This window comes from Patagioenas fasciata, chromosome 34, assembly GCF_037038585.1.
Source record: "Patagioenas fasciata isolate bPatFas1 chromosome 34, bPatFas1.hap1, whole genome shotgun sequence".
Taxonomy (NCBI): Eukaryota; Metazoa; Chordata; class Aves; order Columbiformes; family Columbidae; genus Patagioenas; species Patagioenas fasciata.
Window position 1 is genome coordinate 211,754 of NC_092553.1, and position 25,005 is coordinate 236,758.

Genomic DNA, 25,005 nt, shown 5'->3' on the forward strand with positions numbered 1-25,005 from the left:
TTTGTCCCCAGGGCCCATTGTGACATCCTGGGGACCACCTGTGTCCCCAGGGCCCATTGTGACATCCCAGGAGCCACCGTTGTCCCCAGGGCCCATTGTGACATCCTGGGGACCCCCTTGTCCCCAGTGTCCATTGTGGCATCCTGGGACCCCCGTTGTCCCCAGGGCCCATTCTGGCACCATGTGGACCCCCTTTTACCCGAGGGCCCATTATAACGTCCCAGGACCCCCCATTGTCCCCTGGGCCCATTGTGACATCATGGGGTACCCCTTTTGTCCCCTGGGCGCATTGTGACACCATGGGTACCCCCTTTGTCCCATGGGCCCATTGTGACATCCTGAAGACCCCCTTTGTCCCCAGGGCCTATTGTGACATCCCAGGACCCCCCCTTTTCTCCAGGGCCCATTGTGACGTCCCAGGACCCCCTATTGTCCCCAGAGCCCATTGTGACATCCCAGGAGCCCCCATTGTCCCCAGGCCCCATTATACACATCCTGGGGTCCCCCTTTATCCCCAGGGCCATTGTGACACCATGGGGACCCCCTTTGTCTCCAGGGCCCATTGTGACGTCCCAGGATGCCCCATTGTCCCCTGGGCCCATTGTGAAATCATGGGGACCCCCTTTGTCCCCAGGGCCTATTGTGACATCCCAGGACCCCCCATTGTCCCCAGGGCCCATTGTGACACCGTGGAGACCCTCCTTGTCCTCAGGGCCCATTATGACATTCAGGGGACTCCTCTTTGTCCCCAGGGACTATTGTGACATCCTGGGGACCCCCCTTTACTCCAGGGCCCATTGTGACGTCCCAGGACCCCCTATTGTTCCCAGGGCCCATTGTGACATTCTGGGGACCCCAAATGTCCCCAGGGCCCGTTGTGACATCCTGGGGACCCCCTTTGTCCCCAGGGCCTATTGTGACATCCTGGGGAGTACCCTTTATCCCCAGGGACCATTATGACACTGTGGGGATCTCCTTTATCCCCAGGGACCATTGTGACACTGTGGGGATCTCCTTTGTCCCCAGGGCCCATTGTGACATCCTGGGGACCCCCCTTGTCCCCAGGGCCCATTGTGAAATCCGGGGAACCCCCTGGTCTCCAGGGCCCATAGTGGTACCGTGGGGACTCGTCCTGTCACTTGGGTCCATTGTGACACCATGGGGACCCCGCCTTTGTCCCCAGTACCCATTGTGACATCCTGGGGACCCCTTTGTCCCCGGGGCCCATTGTGACATCCTGGGGACCCCCCTTTGTCCCCAGGGCCCATTGTGACATCCCAGAACCCCAATTTGTCCTCAGGGCCCATTGTGACATCCTGGGGACCCCCTTGTCCCCAGGGCCCATCGTGGCACCGAGGGGACCCCCCCCCCCCCCCTAGTCCCCAGGGCCCATTGTGGCACCATGGACACCCCCTTTGTCCCCAGGGCCCATTGTGACATCCCAGGACCCCACCTTCTCCCCAGGGTCCCTTCTGACAGGGTGGGGACCCCCCTTTCTCCCCAGGGCTCATTGTGACGTCCCAGGACCCCTCGTTGTCCCCAGTGCCCATTGTGACATCCTGGGGACCCACCTTGTCCCCAGGGCCCATTGTGAAATCCGGGGAACCCCCTGGTCTCCAGGGCCCATGGTGGTACCGTGGGGACTCGTCCTGTCACTTGGGTCCATTGTGACACCATGGGGACCCCGCCTTTGTCCCCAGTACCCATTGTGACATCCTGGGGACCCCTTTGTCCCCGGGGCCCATTGTGACATCCTGGGGACCCCCCTTTGTCCCCAAGGCCCATTGTGACACCGTGGGGACCCCACTTCTTTCCAGGACCCATTGTGGCATTCTGGGGACTTCCTTTGTCCCCAGGGCCCATTGTGACATCCTGGAGACCCCCTTTATCCCCAGAGCTCGTTGTCGCACCATGGGGACCCCCTTTGTCACTGGGGCCCATTGTGACATCCCAGGACCCCCCATTGTCCCCAGGGCCCATTGTGACACCATGGGGACCCCGCCTTTTCCCCAGGGCCCATTGTGACGTCTCAGGACCCCCTTTGTCCCCAGGGCCCACTGTGGCACCATGGGGACCCCCTTTGTCCTCTGGGCCCATTGTGACATTCCAGGACCCCACTTTGTCCCCAGGGCCCATTGTGACAATTAAGGTACCCCCTTTGTCCCCAGGGCCCATTTTGACATCCCAGGACCCCACTTTGTCCCCAGTGCTCATTGTGAAATTCTGGGGACCCCCCTTGTCCTCAGGGCTCATTGTGACAGCCGAGGACCTTACTTTGTCCCCAGGGCCCATTGTGACATCCCAGGACCCCCCACTGTCTCCAGTGCCCATTGTGACATCATGGGGACCACCCTTTTTCCCCAGGGCTCATTGTGACGTCCCAGGACCCCTCGTTGTCCCCAGGCCCCATCGTGACATCCTGGGGACCCCCCTTGTCTCCAGGGCCCATAGTGGCACTGTGGGGACTCATCACTTGGGCCCATTGTGACATCCTGGAGACCCCCCTTTATCCCCAGGGCCCATTGTGACACCGTGGAGACCCCATTTGTCACTGGGGCCCATTGTGACATCCCAGGACACCCCATTGTCCCCAGGGCCCACTGAGACATCCCGGCGACCACCCTTTGTCCCCAGGGCCCATTATGCACATTCAGGGGACACCCCTTTGTCCCCAAGGCCCATTGTGACATCCTGGGGAGACCCCATTGTCCCCAAGGCCCATTGTGGCACCATGGGGACCCCCTTTGTCCCCAGTGCCCATTGTGACATCTTAGGACCCCACTTTGTCCCCAGGGCCCATTGTGACATCCTGGGGACCACCTGTGTCCCCAGGGCCCATTGTGACATCCTGGGGACCCCCTTGTCCCCAGGGCCCATTGTGGCACCATGTGGACCCCATTTTTCCCGAGGGCCCATTATAACGTCCCAGCACCCCCCATTGTCCCCTGGGCCCATTGTGACATCCTGGGGTCCCCCTTTTGTCCCCTGGGCCCATTGTGACACTGTGGGGATCTCCTTTGTCCCCAGGGACCATTGTGACACTGTGGGGACCCCCTTTGTCCCCAGGGCCCATTGTGACATCCTGGGGAATCCCTTTGTCTCCAGGGCCCATTGTGACGTCCCAGGACCCTGCTTTGTCCCCGGGGCCCATTGTGACATCCTGGGGAACCGCTTTGTCCCCAGGGTCCATTGAACATCCCAGGACCCCCCCTTGTCCCCAGGGCTCATTGTGATTTCCCAGGATCCCCATTGTCCCCAGAGCCCATTGTGATGTCCTGGGAACCCCCTTTGACCCCAGGGTCCATTGTGACACCATGGGGACCCCCTCTTGTCCCCAGGGACCATCGTGGCACCGTGGGGACCCCCTTGTCACTGGGGTCCCATTGTGACACTATGGGGACCCCCCTTTGTTCCCAGGGCCCATTGTAACATCCTGGGGACCCCCTTGCCTCCAGGGCCCCTTGTGACATCAAAGGATCACCCTTTGTCCCCAGGACCCATTGTGACATCCCAGGACCCCACTTACTCCCCAGGGCCCATTGTGGCACCATGAGGACCCCCTTTGTCACTGGTGCCCATTGTGACATCCCAGGACCCCCCATTGTCTGCAGAGCCCATTGTGACACTATAGGGACCCCCCTTGTCACTGAGGACCCATTGTGACACCATGGGCACCTCCCCTTGTCGTCAGAGCCCATCGTGACATCCCAAAACCCCCAATTGTCTCCAGGGCCCATTGTGACATCCTGGGGACCTCCCTTTCTCCCCAGGGCCCATTGTGACGTTCCAGGAACCCCCATTGTCCTCAGGGCCCATTGTGACATTCAGGGGACCCCCTTTGTCTTCAGGGCCCATTGTGACACCATGGAGACCCCATTTGTCACTCGGGCCCATTGTGACATCCTAGGACCCCCCATTGTCCCCAAGGCCCATTGCGACATCCTGGGGACCCCCCTTTGTCCTCAGGGCCCATTGTGACATTCAGGGCACCCCTCTTTGTCCCCAGGGCCCATTCTGATACCATGGGGACCACTTTGTCCCCAGGGCCCACTGTGACATCCTGGGGACGCCCTTTGTCCCCAGGGCCCATTTTGACACCATGTGCACCCCCCTTTGTGCCCAGGGCCGATTGTGACATCCTGGGGACCCTCTTTGTCCCCAGGGCCCATTGTGACATCCTGGGGACACCCCATTGTCTCCAGGGCCCATTGTGAACATCCTGGGGACCCCCTTGTCCCCAGGGCCCATCGTGGCACCGTGGGGACCCCCCGTTGTCCCCAGGGCCTATAGTGACACCGTGGGTACCCCCTTTATCCCATGAGCCCATTGTGACATCCTGGGGACCCCCCTTGTCCCCAGGGCTTATTGTGACATCCTGGGGACCGCCTTTGTCCCCAGGGCCCATTGTGACATCCCAGGACCCCAAGTTGTCCCCAGGGCCCATTGTGACATCCCAGGACCCCAAGTTGTCCCCAGGGACCATTGTGACACCGTGGGGACCCCCTTTGTCCTCAGGGCCCGTTGTGAACATCCTGGGGACCCCCTTGTCCACACGACCCATCGTGGCACCGTGGGGACCCCCCGTTGTCCCCAGGGCCTATAGTGACACCGTGGGTACCCCCTTTATCCCATGAGCCCATTGTGACATCCTGGGGACCCCCTTGTCCCCAGGGCCCATTGTGACACCATGGGGATCGCCTTTGTCCCTGTGGCCCATTGTGACATCCCAGGACCCCGCGTTGTCCCCAGGGCCCATTCTGACATCCTGGGGACCCCCCTTGTCTCCAGGGCTTATTGTGACATCCTGGGGACCCCTTTGTCCCAGGGGCACATTGTGGCACCATGGGGACCCCCTTTATCCCCAGGGCCACTTGTGACATCCTGGGGACCCCCCTTGTCCCCAGTGCCCATTATGACATTCTGGGGACCCCCTTTGTCCCAGGGGCACATTGTGGCACCACGGGGACCCCCTTTGTCACCGGGGCCCATTGTGACATCCCAGGACCCCAAGTTGTCCCCAGGGCCCATTGTGACACCATGGGTACCCCCTTTGTCCCATGGGCCCATTGTGACATCCTGGGGACCCCCTTGTCGCCAGGGCCCATCATGGCACCGTGGGGACCCCCCTTTGTCCCCAGTGCCCATTGTGACATCCTGGGGACCCCCCTTGTCCCCATGGCTTATTGTGACACCCTGGGACCGCCTTTGTCCCCAGGGCCCATTGTGATGTCCCAGGACCCCCCATTGTCCCCAGGGACCATTGTGACATCCTGGGGACCCCCTTTGTCCCAAGACCCCATTGTGACATCCTGGGGACCCCGCCTTGTCCCCAAAGCCCATTGTGACATCCTGGGGACCCTCTTTGTCCCCAGGACCCATTGTGGCACCATGGGGACACCCTTTGTCACTGGGGCCAGTTGTGACATCCCAGGACCCCACTTTGTCCCCAGGGCTTATTGTGATACCATGGGGACCCCCCTTGTCCCCAGGGCCCATTGTGACATTCAGGGGGACTCCTCTTTGTCCCCAGGGCCTATTGTGTCATCCTGGGGATCTCCCCTTGTCTCTAGGGCCCATTGTGAGACTGTGGAAGACCCCCTTTGTCCCCAAGTCCCATTGTGACGTCCCAGGACGCCTCGTTGTCCCCAGGACCCATTGTGACTCCATGGGAACCCCCCCTTGTCCCCAGGGCCCATTGTGATATCCTGGGACCCCCCTTTGTCCCCAGTGCTCATTGTGAAATCCTGGGGACCCACTTTGTCCCCAGGGCCCATTGTGGCACCATGGGGAGCGCCTTTGTCACTGGGGACCATTGTGACATTCCAGGATTTTACTTTGTCCCCGGGGCCCATTGTGACATCCTGGGGATCCCCCTTTGTCGCCAGGGCCCACTGTGACACCGTGGGCACCCTCTTTGTCCCATGGGCCCATTGTGACCTTCAAGGGACCCCCCATTGTCCCCAGGGCCCTTGTGACATCCTGGGTACCCCCTTTGTCCCCAAGACCCATTGTGACATCCTAGTACCCCCCGCAGTCCCCAGGGCCCATTGTGACATCCTGGGGATCCCTTTGGCCCCAGGGCCCATTGTGACAGGGCGGGGATCCCCCTTGTCCCCAGGGCCCATTGTGAAACCGTGGGGACCCTCTTGTCCCCAGGGCCCATTGTGGCACCGTGGAGACCCCCCCTTTGTCTCCAGTGCCCATTGTGACATCCTGGGGACCCCCTTTGTCCCCAGTGCTCATTGTGACAGGGTGGGACCCCCCTTGTACCCAGGGCCCGTTGTGACATCCTGGGGACCCCCTTTATCCCCAGGGCCCATTGTGACATCCTGGGGACCCCCTTTGTCCCTAGGGTTCATTGTGACATCCCAGGACCCCCATTGTCCCCAGGGCCCATTGTGAACAACCTGGGGACCCCCCTTTTTCCCCGGGCCCATTGTGGCGTCCCAGGATGCTTCGTTGTCCCCTGGGCCCATTGTGACATCCCGGGGACCCCTTTTGTCCCCAGGGTCCATTGTGACATCCTGGGGCCTCCCTTTGTCCCCAGGGCCCATTGTGACATCGCAGGAGCCCCCATTGTCCCAAGGGCACATTGTTACATCCTGGGGACCCCCTTGTCCCCAGGGCCCATCGTGGCACCGTGGGGACCCCCCCTTTGTCTCCAGTGCCCATTGTGACATCCTTGGGACCCCCCTTGTCCCCAGGACCCGTTGTGACATCTTGGGGACCCCTATGTCACCAGAGCCCATTGTGATATCCTGGGGAGCCCCCTTTGTCCCCAGGGCCCATTGTGCACATCCTGTGGACCCCTCTTTGTCCCCAGGGCCCATTGTGATATCCTGGGGAGCCCTCTTTTTCCCCAGGGCCTACTGTGACATCCTGGGGACCCCCTTTGTCCCCCGGGCCCATTGTGACATCCTGAAGACCCCCTTTGTCCCCAGGGCCTATTGTGACATGCCAGGACCCCCCCTTTTCTCCAGGGCCCATTGTGACGTCCCAGGACCCCCTATTGTCCCCAGAGCCCATTGTGACATCCCAGGACCCCCCATTGTCCCCAGGCCCCATTATACACATCCTGGGGTCCCCCTTTATCCCCAGGGCCATTGTGACACCATGGGGACCCCCTTTGTCCCCAGGGCCCATTGTGACACCATGGGGACCCCCTTTATCCCCAGGGCCATTGTGACACCATGGGGACCCCCTTTGTCCCCAGGGCCCATTGTGACACCATGGGGTCCCCCTTTATCCCCAGGGCCATTGTGACACCATGGGGACCCCCTTTATCCCCAGGGCCATTGTGATACCATGGGGACCCCCTTTGTCCCCAGGACCCATTGTGACGTCCCAGGATGCCCCATTGTCCCCTGGGCCCATTGTGAAATCATGGGGACCCCCTTTGTCCCCAGGGCCTATTGTGACATCCCAGGACCCCCCATTGTCCCCAGGGCCCATTGTGACACCGTGGAGACCCTCCTTGTCCTCAGGGCCCATTATGACATTCAGGGGACTCCTCTTTGTCCCCAGGGCCTATTGTGACATCCTGGGGACCCCCCTTTACTCCAGGGCCCATTGTGACGTCCCAGGACCCCCTATTGTTCCCAGGGCCCATTGTGACATTCTGGGGACCCCAAATGTCCCCAGGGCCCATTGTGACATTCTGGGGACCCCTCTTTGTCCCCAGGGCCCATTGTGGCACCATGGGGACCCCCTTTGTCCCCAGGGCCCATTGTGACATCCCAGAACCCCAATTTGTCCTCAGGGCCCATTGTGACATCCTGGGGACCCCCTTGTCCCCAGGGCCCATCGTGGCACCGAGGGGACCCCCCCCACCTAGTCCCCAGGGCCCATTGTGGCACCATGGACACCGCCTTTGTCCCCAGGGCCCATTGTGACATCCCAGGACCCCACCTTCTCCCCAGGGTCCCTTCTGACAGGGTGGGGACCCCCCTTTCTCCCCAGGGCTCATTGTGACGTCCCAGGACCCCTCGTTGTCCCCAGTGCCCATTGTGACATCCTGGGGACCCCACTTCTTTCCAGGACCCATTGTGGCATTCTGGGGACTTCCTTTGTCCCCAGGGCCCATTGTGACATCCTGGAGACCCCCTTTATCCCCAGAGCTCGTTGTCGCACCATGGGGACCCCCTTTGTCACTGGGGCCCATTGTGACATCCCAGGACCCCCCATTGTCCCCAGGGCCCACTGAGACATCCCGGCGACCACCCTTTGTCCCCAGGGCCCATTATGCACATTCAGGGGACACCCCTTTGTCCCCAAGGCCCATTGTGACATCCTGGGGAGACCCCATTGTCCCCAAGGCCCATTGTGGCACCATGGGGACCCCCTTTGTCCCCAGTGCCCATTGTGACATCCTGGGGACCACCTGTGTCCCCAGGGCCCATTGTGACATCCTGGGGACCCCCTTGTCCCCAGTGTCCATTGTGGCATCCTGGGACCCCCGTTGTCCCCAGGGCCCATTGTGGCACCATGTGGACCCCCTTTTTCCCGAGGGCCCATTATAACGTCCCAGGACCCCCCATTGTCCCCTGGGCCCATAGTGACATCCTGGGGTCCCCCTTTTGTCCCCTGGGCCCATTGTGACACTGTGGGGATCTCCTTTGTCCCCAGGGACCATTGTGACACTGTGGGGACCCCCTTTGTCCCCAGGGCCCATTGTGACATCCTGGGGAATCCCTTTGTCTCCAGGGCCCATTGTGACGTCCCAGGACCCTGCTTTGTCCCCGGGGCCCATTGTGACATCCTGGGGAACCGCTTTGTCCCCAGGGTCCATTGTGACACCATGGGGACCCCCTCTTGTCCCCAGGGCCCATCGTGGCACCGTGGGGACCCCCTTGTCACTGGGGACCCATTGTGACACTATGGGGACCCCCCTTTGTGCCCAGGGCCCATTGTAACATCCTGGGGACCCCCTTGCCTCCAGGGCCCCTTGTGACATCAAAGGATCACCCTTTGTCCCCAGGACCCATTGTGACATCCCAGGACCCCACTTACTCCCCAGGGCCCATTGTGGCACCATGAGGACCCCCTTTGTCACTGGTGCCCATTGTGACATCCCAGGACCCCCCATTGTCTGCAGAGCCCATTGTGACACTATAGGGACCCCCCTTGTCACTGAGGACCCATTGTGACACCATGGGCACCTCCCCTTGTCGTCAGAGCCCATCGTGACATCCCAAAACCCCCAATTGTCTCCAGGGCCCATTGTGACATCCTGGGGACCTCCCTTTCTCCCCAGGGCCCATTGTGACGTTCCAGGAACCCCCATTGTCCTCAGGGCCCATTGTGACATTCAGGGGACCCCCTTTGTCTTCAGGGCCCATTGTGACACCATAGAGACCCCATTTGTCACTCGGGCCCATTGTGACATCCTAGGACCCCCCATTGTCCCCAAGGCCCATTGCGACATCCTGGGGACCCCCCTTTGTCCTCAGGGCCCATTGTGACATTCAGGGCACCCCTCTTTGTCCCCAGGGCCCATTCTGATACCATGGGGACCACTTTGTCCCCAGGGCCCACTGTGACATCCTGGGGACGCCCTTTGTCCCCAGGGCCCATTTTGACACCATGTGCACCCCCCTTTGTGCACAGGGCCGATTGTGACATCCTGGGGACCCTCTTTGTCCCCAGGGCCCATTGTGACATCCTGGGGACACCCCATTGTCTCCAGGGCCCATTGTGAACATCCTGGGGACCCCCTTGTCCCCAGGGCCCATCGTGGCACCGTGGGGACCCCCCGTTGTCCCCAGGGCCTATAGTGACACCGTGGGTACCCCCTTTGTCCCCAGTGCCCATTGTGACATCCTGGGGACCCCCCTTGTCCCCAGGGCTTATTGTGACATCCTGGGGACCGCCTTTGTCCCCAGGGCCCATTGTGACATCCCAGGACCCCAAGTTGTCCCCAGGGACCATTGTGACACCGTGGGGACCCCCTTTGTCCTCAGGGCCCGTTGTGAACATCCTGGGGACCCCCTTGTCCACACGACCCATCGTGGCACTGTGGGGACCCCCCGTTGTCCCCAGGGCCTATAGTGACACCGTGGGTCCCCCCTTTATCCCATGAGCCCATTGTGACATCCTGGGGACCCCCTTGTCCCCAGGGCCCATTGTGACACCATGGGGATCGCCTTTGTCCCCGTGGCCCATTGTGACATCCCAGGACCCCGCGTTGTCCCCAGTGCCCATTCTGACATCCTGGGGACCCCCCTTGTCCCCAGGGCTTATTGTGACATCCTGGGGACCCCTTTGTCCCAGGGGCACATTGTGGCACCATGGGGACCCCCTTTATCCCCAGGGCCACTTGTGACATCCGGGGGACCCCCCTTGTCCCCAGGGCCGATTGTGAAATCCGGGGAACCCCCTGGTCTCCAGGGCCCATAGTGGTACCGTGGGGACTCGTCCTGTCACTTGGGTCCATTGTGACACCATGGGGACCCCGCCTTTGTCCCCAGTACCCATTGTGACATCCTGGGGACCCCTTTGTCCCCGGGGCCCATTGTGACATCCTGGGGACCCCCCCTTTGTCCCCAAGGCCCATTGTGACACCGTGGGGACCCCACTTCTTTCCAGGCCCCATTGTGGCATTCTGGGGACTTCCTTTGTCCCCAGGGCCCATTGTGACATCCTGGAGACCCCCTTTATCCCCAGAGCTCGTTGTTGCACCATGGGGACCCCCTTTGTCACTGGGGCCCATTGTGACATCCCAGGACCCCCCATTGTCCCCAGGGCCCATTGTGACACCGTGGGGACCCCGCCTTTTCCCCAGGGCCCATTGTGACGTCTCAGGACCCCCTTTATCCCCAGGGCCCACTGTGGCACCATGGGGACCCCCTTTGTCCTCTGGGCCCATTGTGACATTCCAGGACCCCACTTTGTCCCCAGGGCCCATTGTGACAATTAAGGGACCCCCTTTGTCCCCAGGGCCCATTTTGACATCCCAGGACCCCACTTTGTCCCCAGTGCTCATTGTGAAATTCTGGGGACCCCCCTTGTCCTCAGGGCTCATTGTGACAGCCGAGGACCTTACTTTGTCCCCAGGGCCCATTGTGACATCCCAGGACCCCCCACTGTCTCCAGTGCCCAGTGTTCAGTGTTCATTGGTTACTGGCCTTTTGCATTTGTTAGTATTTGGTTTATTATTTGTGAACGTTTTCTTGCAGTAGTTGAGCCTTGCAGTAGCCAGCAGGCTCTGATTTAGGAGAAACATGGATGATCATTTTTTGCCCTGGTGCTCCATGCTCCCACGTTAGTGTGGGTTTCCTTTTGTGTGTGTGAGAGGTCTCCTGGTCAGAAGGCCCTGAGAGGCCCCGTGTTGGTCCATCTGGTCCTTGAGGGGTGTTGCATGTGGCCTGGACACAGTAGTTTGGAAGCTGCCAGGTCCCAGACAAGGGCTCTGCAGCCCCTCTGCAGCTTTGGCAATTTCAGCATGCGTCTGGGTCCCGTGTTGTTGCCTGACCCCCGTCCAGGCGCTGCAGGTCATTTCACAACGTGAAATGGAAACGCTTTTCCTTTCTGCTCGATTCCAGCCGTCCCTGTAGGCAGCGGCTCCTTGACTGCTTCACCTGAGTGTGTCCGTGAGCCTCGGGGCGATCCCACAGGTACGACCTGGGAACAAATGAGCGTTTCCATGTTAATTTTCCGTTCCTGTGAAATTTAGCTTGCTGCTTTCTTGGCTGACGCTCGGTCACGCAGAGGGGAAGTGGGTCCAGCTCAGTGCTGTGCCCCAGAGGGCTCTGCCTTGCAAAGCTCTTTGCCAACTGCTCCGTCTCTGCGCCGCTCGCAGTGCCGGCTGCCGAGGCAGCAGCAGGTTGGGGCTGAGTTTAGAGCTGGGTGAGCTCCAGGGAGTCCTTTCTCCTGACAGCTCCAGGCCTGCTTAGTGGCCACTGAGTTTGGGTTTGGGTTAGGGTTAGGCTTAGGTTTTGGAGTTTGGGTTAGGGTTAGGCTTAGGAGTTTGGGTTAGGCTTAGTCTTAAGCTTAGGAGTTTGGTTTAGGCTTAGACTTAGGGTTAGGAGTTTGAGTTAGGATTTAGGGTTAGTCTTAAGGCTAGGAGTTTGGGTTAGGGTTAGGAGTTTCCGTTAGGGTTAGGCTTAGTGTTAGGAGTTTGGCTTAGGCGTCTGGGTTGGGCTTAGGCGTCTGGGTTGGGCTTAGGCTTAGAGTTAGGAGTTTGGGTTAGGGTTAAGGGATTGGGATAAGGGTTAAGAGATTGGGTTAGGGTTAAGGGATTGGGTTAGGATTGGGTTTAGGGTTAGGAATTAGGCTTAGGTTTAGGATTAGGATTAGCGTTATGGTCTGGTTTAGGAGTTGGGGTTAGGAGTTGGGGTTAGGAATCTTAACCCTCGACAGGGACAAAGGGGGTCCCCAGGATGTCACAATGGGCCCTGGGGACAACATGGGGCCCTGGGAATTCACAATGGGCCCTGGGGACAAAGAGGGGTCCTCTGAATGTCACAATGGGCCCTGGGGACAAATGGGGGTCCCGATGGTGTCACAATGGGCCCTGGGGACAAAGTAAGGTCCTGGAATGTCACAATGGGACCCAGTAACAAAGGGGGTCCCCATGGTGCGAAAATGGGCCCTGGGGACAAAGGGGGTCCCTAGGATGTCACAATGGGCTCTGGGGACAATGGGGGGTCCTGGGATGTCACAATGGGCCCTGGGGACAAGGGGGTCCCCCGAATATCACAATGGGCCCTGGGGACAAAGGGGGTCCCCACGGTGTCCCAATGATCCCTGGGGACAATGGGGGGTCCTAGGAAGTCACAATGCGCCCAGGGGAGAAAGCGGGGTCCTGGGATGTCACAATGGGCCCTGGGGACAAGGGGGAGTCATGGGACGTCCAATGGGCCCTGGGGACAAAGGGGGTCCCCAGGATGTCACAATGGGCTCTGGGGACAAGGCGGGGTCCCCATGGTGTCACAAAACAACGTCCTCAGGGATACGGGTCAGTGCCAGGGGTGGGTTATGCTTGGCCTCCATGACCTCGAGGGTCTTTTCCAACCAAAATGAGTTTTTAGGGTTTATCCCAAATGATGGGAACCCCCGCTTCCAGCTCTGCTCTTCACCAAACACCTTTTAGAGGATGAAGAGGAAGGAGACGCAACACCTCAGCATACGGAGGGTCTTCCCCAAAGGGGTGGTCTGGGGTATCCAAAACACAAGGGGTGCTGTGGGCATCCGAAGCACAAGGGGTGGTCTGGGGTATCCAAAACACAAGGGGTGGTGTGGGCATCCGAAGCACAAGGGGTGGTCTGGGGTATCCAAAGCTCTCCTGGAGCGACTGCTGCTTCTTCTTGCTTTCCATCAGCTTCTTGATGTCTTCCTGCGTGGGGACACGCTCGTCATCTTCGTCATCTTCGTCATCTTCGTCATCTTCGTCATCTTCGTCATCTTCGCCATCAGATTCCGAGGATTCTGGAGGAGCGAACAGAGAGAAATGGGCTGGGGAGGGTCCAGCACCGGCCCTGGCTCTTCCTGCCCAGCATCCCAGGCCCATCCCCAGCTGCTCCAGCTTCATCCAAAAGAGGTGGCGAGCTCCAAAAACTCAGTGGCTCCTCCAAGAGCGTCCAATGGGAAGAGGCCCCAGGCAGAGAAGTCGTGGGCTCAAAGGAAAGCACCACGTTGCGAGGATCTCCAGAGGATCCCTGGCCTGCTCCAGAAGATCCCCATCATCAACAAGGTGAGGTCGTCCATGTTGTTTTCAAAGGCGAGGAGGAGCTCAAGGGCCCTCAGCATCGGGGCTCGCGTGCGGTTATGAGAGGGCAAGGAGGGAAGGAAGGAGGGAAGGAAGGAGGGAAGGAAGGAGGGAAGGAAGGAGGGAAGGAAGGAGGGAAGGAAGGAAGGAAGGAAGGAAGGAAGGAAGGAAGGAAGGAAGGAAGGAAGGAAGGAAGGAAGGAAGGAAGGAAGGAAGGAAGGAAGGAAGGAAGGAAGGAAGGAAGGAACCGGGGGTTCCCATCATTTGGGATAAACCCTAAAAACTCATTAATCACTTTGGTTGGAAAAAAGCACCCACCTCCATAGGACCCCATAGGGACCCATAGAGACCATAGAGGCCCATAGGGAGCCACAGAGCCCCATGGAACCCCATAGAGACCCATAGGGACCGTAAAGCCTGTAGAGACCCATAGGGACCCATAGAGACCCATAGAGCTCCATAGGACCCCATAGGGACCCATAGAGACCATAGAGGCCCATAGGGAGCCGCAGAGCCCCATGGAACCCCATAGGGACCCATAGAGACCCAAAGGGACCCATAGGGACCCATAGAGACCATAGAGACCCATAGGGACCCATAGGGACCGTAGAGCCTGTAGAGACCCATAGGGACCCATAGAGCTCCATAGGACCCCATAGGGACCCATAGAGACCATAGAGGCCCATAGGGAGCCACAGAGCCCCATGGAACCCCATAGGGACCCATAGAGACCCAAAGGGACCCATAGGGACCCATAGAGACCATAGAGACCCATAGGGACCCATAGGGACCGTAGAGCCTGTAGAGACCCATAGGGACCCATAGAGCTCCATAGGACCCCAGAGGGACACATAGAGACCATAGAGGCCCATAGGGAGCCACAGAGCCCCATGGAACCCCATAGAGACCCATAGGGACCGTAGAGCCTGTAGAGACCCATAGGGACCCATAGAGCTCCGTAGGACCCCATAGGGACCCATAGAGACCATAGAGGCCCATAGGGAGCCACAGAGCCCCATGGAACCCCATAGAGACCCATAGGGACCGTAGAGCCTGTAGAGACCCATAGGGACCCATAGAGCTCCGTAGGACCCCATAGGGACCCATAGAGACCATAGAGGCCCATAGGGAGCCACAGAGCCCCATGGAACCCCATAGAGACCCATAGGGACCCATAGAGACCCAAAGGGACCCATAGAGAGGGAGGGTTTTAGGACCCTGGGGGTTCCATAGAGACCCATAGAGCATCAAGGAGCCCCATAGGGACCCATAGAGCCTGTAGAGACCCATAGAGACCCATAGGGACCCGTAGAGACCCATAGAGACCCATAGGGACCCATAGAGAGCCAAGGAGCCCCATAGAGACCCATTAAGACCCATAAGGACCCATAGGGACCCATAGGGACCCATAGAGCCCCATGGAGGCCCATAGGAAACCACAGAGCCCCATGGAACCCCATAGGGACCTAGAGAGCTCCATAGGGACCCATAGAGCTCCATAGGGACCCATAGAGCCCCATAGGGACCCATAGAGAGGGAGGGTTTTAGGACCCCGGGGGTTCCTGCTGGGCTCAACTATGGCAAGAAAACCTTAACGAATAATTAACCGAATATTAATGAATGCAAAAGGCCAGGAACCAATGAGGAGTGAGCACTGAGCCCTGGGACAGCGGGGACAGGGACAGCGGGAATGCGACCCTGGGACCCATTGACCCCATTGACTCCCATTGACCCCATTGACTGACTCCATTGACCCCCATTGATCCCCATTGACCGATTGACCCCCATTGACCCATTGACCCCATTGACCCCATTGACCCATTGATCCCCATTGCCCCCCATTGATCCCCATTGACCCATTGACCCATTGATCCCCATTGACCCCATTGACCCATTGACCCCATTGATCCCCATTGACCCATTGACCCCCATTGACCCCATTGACCCCATTGACCCCCATTGACCCCATTGACACCCATTGACCCCACTGACCCCATTGACCCATTGATCCCCATTGACCCCCATTGAGTCATTGAGTCATTGACTTCATTGACCCCCCATTGCCCCCCATTGCCCCCCATTGATCACCATTGATCCCCATTGCCCCCCATTGCCCCCCATTGCCCCCCATTGATCCCCATTGCCCCCATTGCCCCCATTGACCCATTGACCCCCATTGACCCCCATTGACCCCGTTGACCCATTGATCCCCATTGCCCCCCATTGACTCCCATTGCCCCCATTGACCCCATTGACCCATTGACCCATTGACCGCATTGACTCCCATTGCCCCCATTGACCCCATTGCCCCCCATTGTCCCATTGCCCCCCATTGCCCCCCACTGCCCCCATTGCCCCCCATTGCCCCCATTGTACCCACTGCCCCCATTGTCCCCCATTGTCCCCCATTGCCCCCCACTGACCCCATTGCCCCCCACTGACCCCATTGCCCCCCATTGACCCCATTGCCCCCCATTGCCCCCATTGTCCCATTTCAGGTAAAAGAGGACATAAACAAGAGAGAAAAAACAAAACACAACACATTTGGGTACTCCTGGGTCCTTTGGGGCACTCCTGGGTCCCTCCTGAACTCCTGGGTCCTTTGGGGCACTCCTGGGTCCCTCCTGAACTCCTGGGTCCCTTGGGGCACTCCTGGGTCCCTTGGGGTACTCCTGGGTCCCTCCTGAACTCCCCATAGACCCCCATAATTTCCCCCTTAGGGACCCAGGAGTGCCCCATAGTGACCCATAAGTGACTCATGGAGCCCCCTAAGTGTGTTCGGGTCCCTTCGGGTCCCTTCGGGTGAGTGCGGGCCCCACTCGGGTCCCTTCGGGTCCCTTCGGGTGTGTTCGGGTCCCACTCGGGTCCCTTCGGGTGCGTTCGGGTCCCTTCGGGTGCGTTCGGGTCCCTTCGGGTGCCTTCGGGTGCCTTCGGGTCCCCTCGGGTGCGTTCGGGCCCCACTCGGGTCCCTTCGGGTGCGTTCGGGTCCCTTCGGGTGCGTTCGGGTCCCTTCGGGTCCCCTCGGGTCCCTTCGGCTCCCTTCGTGTATCTTCGGCTCCTCTCGGAGCCGCCTCCGCGCACGCCACGCACAGTGGGCGTGGCCACGCACCCCCCCCGCTTCCCATTGGCCGCCGCCTGAGGAAGGGGGCGTGGCCTCGCTCGCAGCCACCGCCGCGGCGGGAAACGATCGTGAGGCGGGAAAAGGGGAAGAAAGGGGGCGGGGGGAGGAAGAGGAGGGGCCGGGGGGGGAGCGGAACACGGGTTTTGGGGTAAAAAGGGGGGGATTTGGGAGTTTGGCGCCTTTTGGGGCACTTTCGGGTGGGTTCGGGTCCCTTCGGGGAGACTTCGGGTCCCTTCGGGGAGACTTCGGGCCCCTTCGGGTGGGTTCGGGCCCCTTCGGGGAGACTTCGGGTCCCTTCGGGTGCGTTCGGGTCCCTTCGGGTGCGTTCGGCTCCACTCGGACCCCTTCGGGTGCGTTCGGGTCCCTTCGGGTGGGTTCGGGTCCCTTCGGGTGGGTTCGGGTCCCTTCGGGTTTGTTCGGCTCCACTCGGGCCCCTTCGGGTGGGTTCGGGTCCCTTCGGGTGCGTTCGGCTCCACTCGGACCCCTTCGGGAAGACTTCGGGTCCCTTCGGGTGCGTTCGGCCCCTTCGGGTGCGTTCGGGTGCGTTCGGCTCCACTCGGACCCCTTCGGGAAGACTTCGGGTCCCTTCGGGTGCGTTCGGCCCCGGCCGGGACTCGGGCGCCGCTCGGGCGCCGTTCGGCTCCGCTCGGGCCCATTCGGCTCAGCTCGGTTCTTTCCGTCTCCGCTCGTTTTCCCGCGCTTTCCCTCAGAGCGCGAAGCGAAGCGCGGGGACCCCCGGGGCCGCTTTTTTCGCGCTTTTCCCGAGGTGACAACAGCGGGGGCTTTGGGGACACAGCTCGGGGAGCCTCAGCGGGAGGGTTTTGGGTTGAAAAAGCGCTATTTTGGGTCAATTTTGAGGTGGTTTGTGGCCCTCCCGGCGGGGCAAGATGGCGGCTCCGGACATCGAGGGGCTGCTGGGTGAGTAATGAGGGGGAATTAGGGGTGATTAGCGCGAATTAGGGGGTAATTAGGGGGCAGCGGGGATACGGGGGGGTGGGGGGGGTGTTAATTAGAGCTGCTGAGGGTGTTAATTGTTAATGAATGCAGAGGAGGAGCCGTTGCAGGAGCTGCACCCCGGGCTGGCCCCGCTGAGGGGGATTGGGGGGGTGGGAGCGGAGCTGGAGAGGGAGGTGAGACAGGTAAGGGGGCATTGGGGACAATGGGGACAGAGAGAGAGAGTGTGTGCAGATCAGCAGTGATCACCCCAAACCTGCCCCGCAGACACGGCACCCAAAATCCTGCACCCCAAAATACTCTTCCCAAACCTGCACCCCAGATCCTGACCCCAAGCCCTGCACCAAAACCCTGCCCCTCAATCCTGCACCCCCAAATCCTCCACCCCCGATCCTGTCTTCCCAAACCCTGCAAGCCAGATCCTGCACCCCCAAATTCGGCCCTACCAAACTCTGCACCCCTAAACCCTACAACTGAAACCTTGCACCCCCTAATCCTGCCCTCCCTACCTTCCTGAACCCCGAAACCTGCACCCCAAACCCTGCATTCCCAAATCTTTCCGTCCTATACCCTACACCCCTAAACCTGCCCCCAAACCCTGCACCCCAAAGAATTCCCTCCCAAACCCTGCACCTCCAAATCCTGCACCTCAAAGGCCTGGCAACCCAAGCCCTTCAACCCCATACCTGCAACACCAAATCCTGTACCCCAAACCCAGCACCCCAGAATCCTGCACCCCAAATCCTGCCTACCAAACCTTTCACTGCAAACCCCTGCACCCCAAGATTGTGCTGCCCTAAACACTGAACCCCCAAATCCTGAAGACCCGGATCCTTGCCTCCCAAGACTCTGCACCCCCAAATCCTGCACCCAAATCTCTCACCCCCACCACCCTGCACTCCCAACCCCTGCAACCCAAAACTCCACACCTCCAAATCCTGAACCCTGAAACCCCGCACCCCCAAATCCTGTGCCCCAGTCCTGTGCACCCCACACTCTGCAACCTTAAATTTCCCCCCAAGCCCCTGCACCCCAAACGCTGCACTCTTAGACCTGACTTCTAAACCCCAAGGGCCCATTGTGACATCCCAGAACCTCCTATTGTCCCCAGGGCCCATTGTGACATCCCAGGACCCCCCATTGTCCCCAGGGCCCATTGTGACATTCAGGGGACCCCCCTTGTCCCCAGGGCCCATTCTGATACCGTGGGGACCCCCTTTGTCCCCAGGGCCCATTGTGACATCCTGGGGACCCCCCTTGTCCTCAGGGTCCATTGTGACAGCCCAGGACCCCCCATTGTCCCCAGAGCCCATTGTGACATCCTCGGCACGCCCTTGTCCCCAGGGCCCATTGTGACATCCTGGGGACCCCCGCTTCTTCCCAGGGCCCATTGTGACGTCCCAGGACCCCCCATTGTCCCCAGGGCCCATTCTGACATCCTGGGGATCCCTCCTTGTCCCCAGGGCCCATTGTGACGTCCCAGGACCCCCCATTGTCCCCAGGACCTATTGTGACATTCAGGGGACCCCCTTTGTCACTGGGGCCCATTGTGACACCATGGAGACCCCCGCTTGTCCTCAGGGTCCATTGTGACATCCTGGGCACCCCCCATTTTCCCCAGGACCCATTGTGACATCCTGGCCACCCCCTTGCTCCCAGGGCCCGTTGTGGCACCATGGGGACACCCCCTTTGTCCCCAGGGCCCATTGTGACATCCCAGGACCCCCCTTTGACCCCAGGGCCCATTGTGGCACCATGGCAACCCCTTTTGTCCCCAGGGCCCATTGTGACATTCTTGGACCCCACTTTGTCCCCAGGGCCTATTGTGACACCATGGGGACCCCTCCTTGTCACTGGGGACCCATTGTGACACCATGGGGACCCCCCCTTGTCCTCAGGACTCATTCTCACATCCTGGACACCCCCCATTGTCCCCAGGGCCCATTGTAACATCCACTGCACCCCCTTGTCCCCAGGGCCCATTGTGACATTCAGGGGACCCCTCTTTGTCCCCAGGGCCCATTGTGACATCCTGGGGATCCCCCCTTGTCACTGGGGCCCATTGTGACGTCCCAGGACCCCACATTGTCCTCAGGGCCCATTGTGACATCCTGGGGACCCCACTTGTCCCCAGGACCCATTGTGACACTATGGGCACCCCGCCTTGTTCCCAGGGCCCATTGTGACACCGTGGGTACCACCCTTGTCCCCAGAGCCCATTGTGACATCCAGGGGACCCCCTTTGTCCCCAGGGCCCATTGTGACATCGCAGGACCCCCCCTGGTCACTAGGGCCCATTGTGACATCCTGCGGACCCCTTTTGTCCCCACGGCCCATTGTGGCACCATGGGGACCCCCTTTGTCACTGGGGCCCATTGTGACATCCCAGGACCCCACTTTGTCCCCAGGGCTTATTGTGACACCATGGGGACCTCCCTTGTCCCCAGGGCCCATTGTGACATCCCGTGACCCCCCTTTGTCCCCAGTGCTATTGTGAAATCCTGGGGACCCCCTTTGTGCCCAGGGCCCATTGTGGCACCATGGGGAACCCCTTTGTCACTGGGGGCCATTGTGACATCCCAGGATTCCACTTTGTCCCCAGGGCTCGTTCTGACACCTTGGGGACTCCCATTGTCCCCAGGGCCCATTGTGACACCATGGGGACGCCCCCTTTGTCCCCAGTACCCATTGTGACATCCTGCTACCCCCCTTTGTCCCCAGGGCCCATTTTGACATTCAGGGGACCCACCATTGTCCCCAGGGCCCATTGTGACATCCTGCTACCCCCCTTTATCCCCAGGGCCCATTTTGACATTCAGGGGACCCACCATTGTCCCCAGGGCCCATTGTGACATCCTGGGCAACCCCAATGTCCCCAGGGCCCATTGTGATATCTGGGGGACCCCCTTGTCCCCAGGACCCATCGTGGCACCGTGGGTGCCCTCCTTGTCACTTGGGCCCATTGTGACACCATGGGGACTCCCTCTTTGTCCCCAGTGCCCATTGTGACATCCTGCGGACCCCACCTTTGTCCCCAGGGCCCATTTTGACATTCAGGGGACCCACCATTGTCCCCAGGGCCCATTGTGACCTTCAAGGGACCCCCATTGTTCCTAGGGCCCATTGTGACGTCCTGGGGACCCCCTCTGTTCCCAGGGCTCATTGTGACTTTCAGGGGACCCCCCCCTTGTCCCCAGGGCTGATTGTGACGTCCTAGGGCCCCTCTGTGTCCCCAGGGCCCATTGTGACACTTTAGAGACCCCTCTTTGTCCCCAGGGCCCATTGTGACATCCTGGGGACCCCCCCTTGTCCCCAGGGCCCATTGTGACATCCTCGGCACCCCCTTGTCCCCAGGGCCCATTGTGACATTCAGGGGACCCCTCTTTGTCCCCAGGGCCCATTGTGACATCCTGGGGACCCCCTCTTGTCCCCAGGGCCCATTGTGACGTCCCAGGACCCCCCATTGTCCCCAGGGCCCATTGTGACATCCTGGGGATCCCTCCTTGTCCCCAGGGCCCATTGTGACGTCCCAGGACCCCAGATTGTCCCCAGGGCCCATTGTGACATCCTGGGGACCCCCTTTGTCACTGGGGCCCATTGTGACGTCCCAGGACCCCACATTGTCCCCAGGGCCCATTGTGACATCCTGGGGACCCCCTTTGTCTCCAGGGCCCATTGTGACGTCCCAGGACCCCCCATTGTCCCCAGGGTCCATTGTTACATCCTGGGGACCCCCTTGTCCCCAGGACCCATCGTGACACCATGGGGACCCTCCTTGTCACTGGGGACCCATTCCGACACTCTGGGGAACCCCCTTGTCCTCAGGGCCCATTGTGATATCCTGGGCATCCCCCTTTTTCTCCCTGGACCATTGTAACACCGTGGGGACCCCCTTTGTCCCCAGGGCCCATTGTGACACTGTGGGACCCCCCCTTTGTCCCCAGGGCCTATTATTCCGTCCCGGGACCCCCATTGTCCCCAGGGCCCATTGTGACACTTGGGGACCCCCCTTGTCCCTGGGGACCCATTGTGACACCATGGGGACCACCTCTTGTCCTCAGGGCCTATTGTGAACATCCTGGGGAACCTCCATTGTCCCCAGAGCCCATTGTGAGTTCCTGGAGACCCCCTTGTCCCCAGGTCCCATTGTGACATCCTGGGGAGCCTCTTTGTCCCCACGGCCCATTGTGACATCCTGGGGACCTCCTTGTCCCCAGGACCCATCCTGGCACCGTGGAGACCTCCCTTGTCACTGGGGACCCATTGTGACACCATGGGGACCTCCCATTGTCCTCAGGGCCCATTGAGACATCCTGGGGACCCCCTTTGTCACTGGGGACCCATTGTGACATCCCAGGAACCCCATTGTCCCCATGGCCCATTGTGACATCCTGGGGACCCCTCTTTGTCTCCAGGACATATTGTGACACCGTGGGGACCACATTAGTCCCCAGGGCCCATTGTGACATCCTAGGAATCCCCTCTTGTCCCCAGGGCCCATTGTGACATCCCAGGACCCCCCTTTGTCCCCAGGGCTCATTGTGACATTCTAGGACCCCACTTTGTCCCCAGGGCCTATTGTGACACCATGGGGAACCCTCCTTGTCACTGGGGACCCATTGTGACACCATGGGGACCCCCCCCCTTTGTCCCCAGTGCCCATTGTGACATCCTGCCCACCCCCCTTTGTCCCCAGGGTCCATTGTGACATCCTGGGCAACCCCATTGTCCCCAGGGCCCATTGTGACATCTAGGGGGACGCCCTTGTCCCCAGGACCCATCGTGGCACCGTGGGGACCCCCATTGTCCCCAGGGCCCATTGTGACATCCCAGGAACCCCATTGTGCCAAGAGCAGATTGTAACATCCTGGGGACCCCCCTTTTTCTCCAGGACGCATTGTGACACCGTGGGGACCTCATTAGTCCCCAGGGCCCATTGTGACATTGTAGGGACCTCCCTTTGTCCCCAGGGCTCATTGTGGCACCATGGGGACCCCCCCGTGTCACTGGGGACCCATTGTGACACCATGGGGACCCCCCCATGTCCTCAGGGTCCATTGTGACATCCTGGGCACCCCCCATTGTCCCCAGGACCCATTGTGACATCCTGGCCACCACCTTGCTCCCAGGGCCCATTTTAGCACCATGGGGACCGCCTTTGACCCCAGGGCCCCTTGTGGCACCATGGCAACCACTTTTGTTCCCAGGGCCCATTGTGACATTCAGGGGACCCCATTGTCCCCAGGGCCTATTGTGACACCATGGGGACCCCTCCTTGTCACTGGGGACCCATTGTGACACCATGGGGACCCCCCCATGTCCTCAGGACTCATTTTCACATCCTGGGCACCCCCCCTTGTCCCCAGGGCCCATTGTGACATCCCAGAACCTCCTATTGTCCCCAAGGCCCATTGTGACATCCTGGGGACCCCCATAGTCCCCAGTGCCCATTGTGACATTCCAGGACCCCCCATTGTCCCCAGGGCCCATTGTGACATCCTCGGCACGCCCTTGTCCCCAGGGCCCATTGTGACATTCAGGGGACCCCTCTTTGTCCTCAGGGCCCATTGTGACATCCTGGGGACCCCCCCTTGTCACTGGGGCCCATTGTGACGTCCCAGGACCCCCCATTGTCCCCAGGGCCCATTGTGACATCCTGGGGATCCCTCCTTGTCCCCAGGGCCCATTGTGACGTCCCAGGACCCCACATTGTACCCAGGATCCATTGTGACATTCAGGGGACCCCCTTTGTCACTGGGGCCCATTGTGACATCCCAGGACCCCACATTGTCCCCAGGACCTATTGTGACATCCTGGGGACCCCACTTGTCCCCAGGACCCATTGTGACACTATGGGGACCACCCCTTGTGCCCAGGGCCCATTGTGACACTGTGGGTACCACCCTTGTCCGCAGGGCTCATTGTGACATCCCAGGACCCCCATTGTCCCCAGGGCCCATTGTGACATTCAGGGGACCCCCCTTTGTCCCCAGGGCCCATTCTGATACCGTGGGGACCCCCTTTCTCCCCAGGGCCCATTGTGACATTGCAGTACCCTCCCTGGTCCCCACGGCCCATTGTGGCACCATGGGGACCCCCTTTTGTCACTGGGGCCCATTGTGACATCCCAACACCCCACTTTGTCCCCAGGGCTTATTGTGACACCATGGGGACCTCCCTTGTCCCCAGGGCCCACTGTGACATCCCATGATCCCCATTTGTCCCCAGTGCTATTGTCAAATCCTGGGGACCCCCTTTGTCCCCAGGGACCATTGTGGCACCATGGGGAACCCCTTTGTCACTGGGGCCCATTGTGACATCCCAGGACCCCACATTGTCCCCAGGACCCATTGTGACATCCTGGGGACCCCACTTGTCCCCAGGACCCATTGTGACACTATGGGGACCCCACCTTGTTCCCAGGGCCCATTGTGAAACCATCGACACCCCCCTTGTCCGCAGGGGTCATTGTGACATCCTGGGGACCCTCCTTGTCCCCAGAGCCCATTGTGACATCCAGGGGACCCACTTTCTCCCCAGGGCCCATTGTGACATCGCAGGACCCCCCTGGTCCCCAGGGCCCATTGTGACATCCTGGGGATCCCCCTTTGTCCCCAGGGTCCATTGTGACATCCTGGGCAACCCCATTGTCCCCAGGGCCCATTGTGACATCTGGGGGACCCCCTTGTCCCCAGGACCCATCGTGGCACCGTGGGGACCCTCCTTGTCACTTGGGCCCATTGTGACACCATGGGGACCTCCCCTTTGTCCCCAGTGCCCATTGTGACATCCTGCGGACCCCCCTTTGTCCCCAGGGCCCATTTTGACATTCAGGGGACCCACCATTGTCCCCAGGGCCCATTGTGACCTTCAAGGGACCCCCATTGTTCCCAGGGCCCATTGTGACGTCCTGGGGAGCCCCCTCTGCTCCCAAGGCTCATTGTGACTTTCAGGGGATCCCCCCATGTACCCAGGGCTGATTGTGACGTTGTAGGGCCCCTCTTTGTCCCCAGGGCCCATTGTGACATCCTGGGGAACCCCCTTGTTCCCCGGGCCCATTGTGATGTCCCGGGACCCCCCATTGTCCCCATGGCCCATTGTGACATCCTGGGGATCCCTCCTTGTCCCCAGGGCCCATTGTGACGTCCCAGGACCCCCCATTGTCCCCAGGGCCTATTGTGACATCCTCTGCACCCCCTTGTCCCCAGGGCCCATTGTGACATTC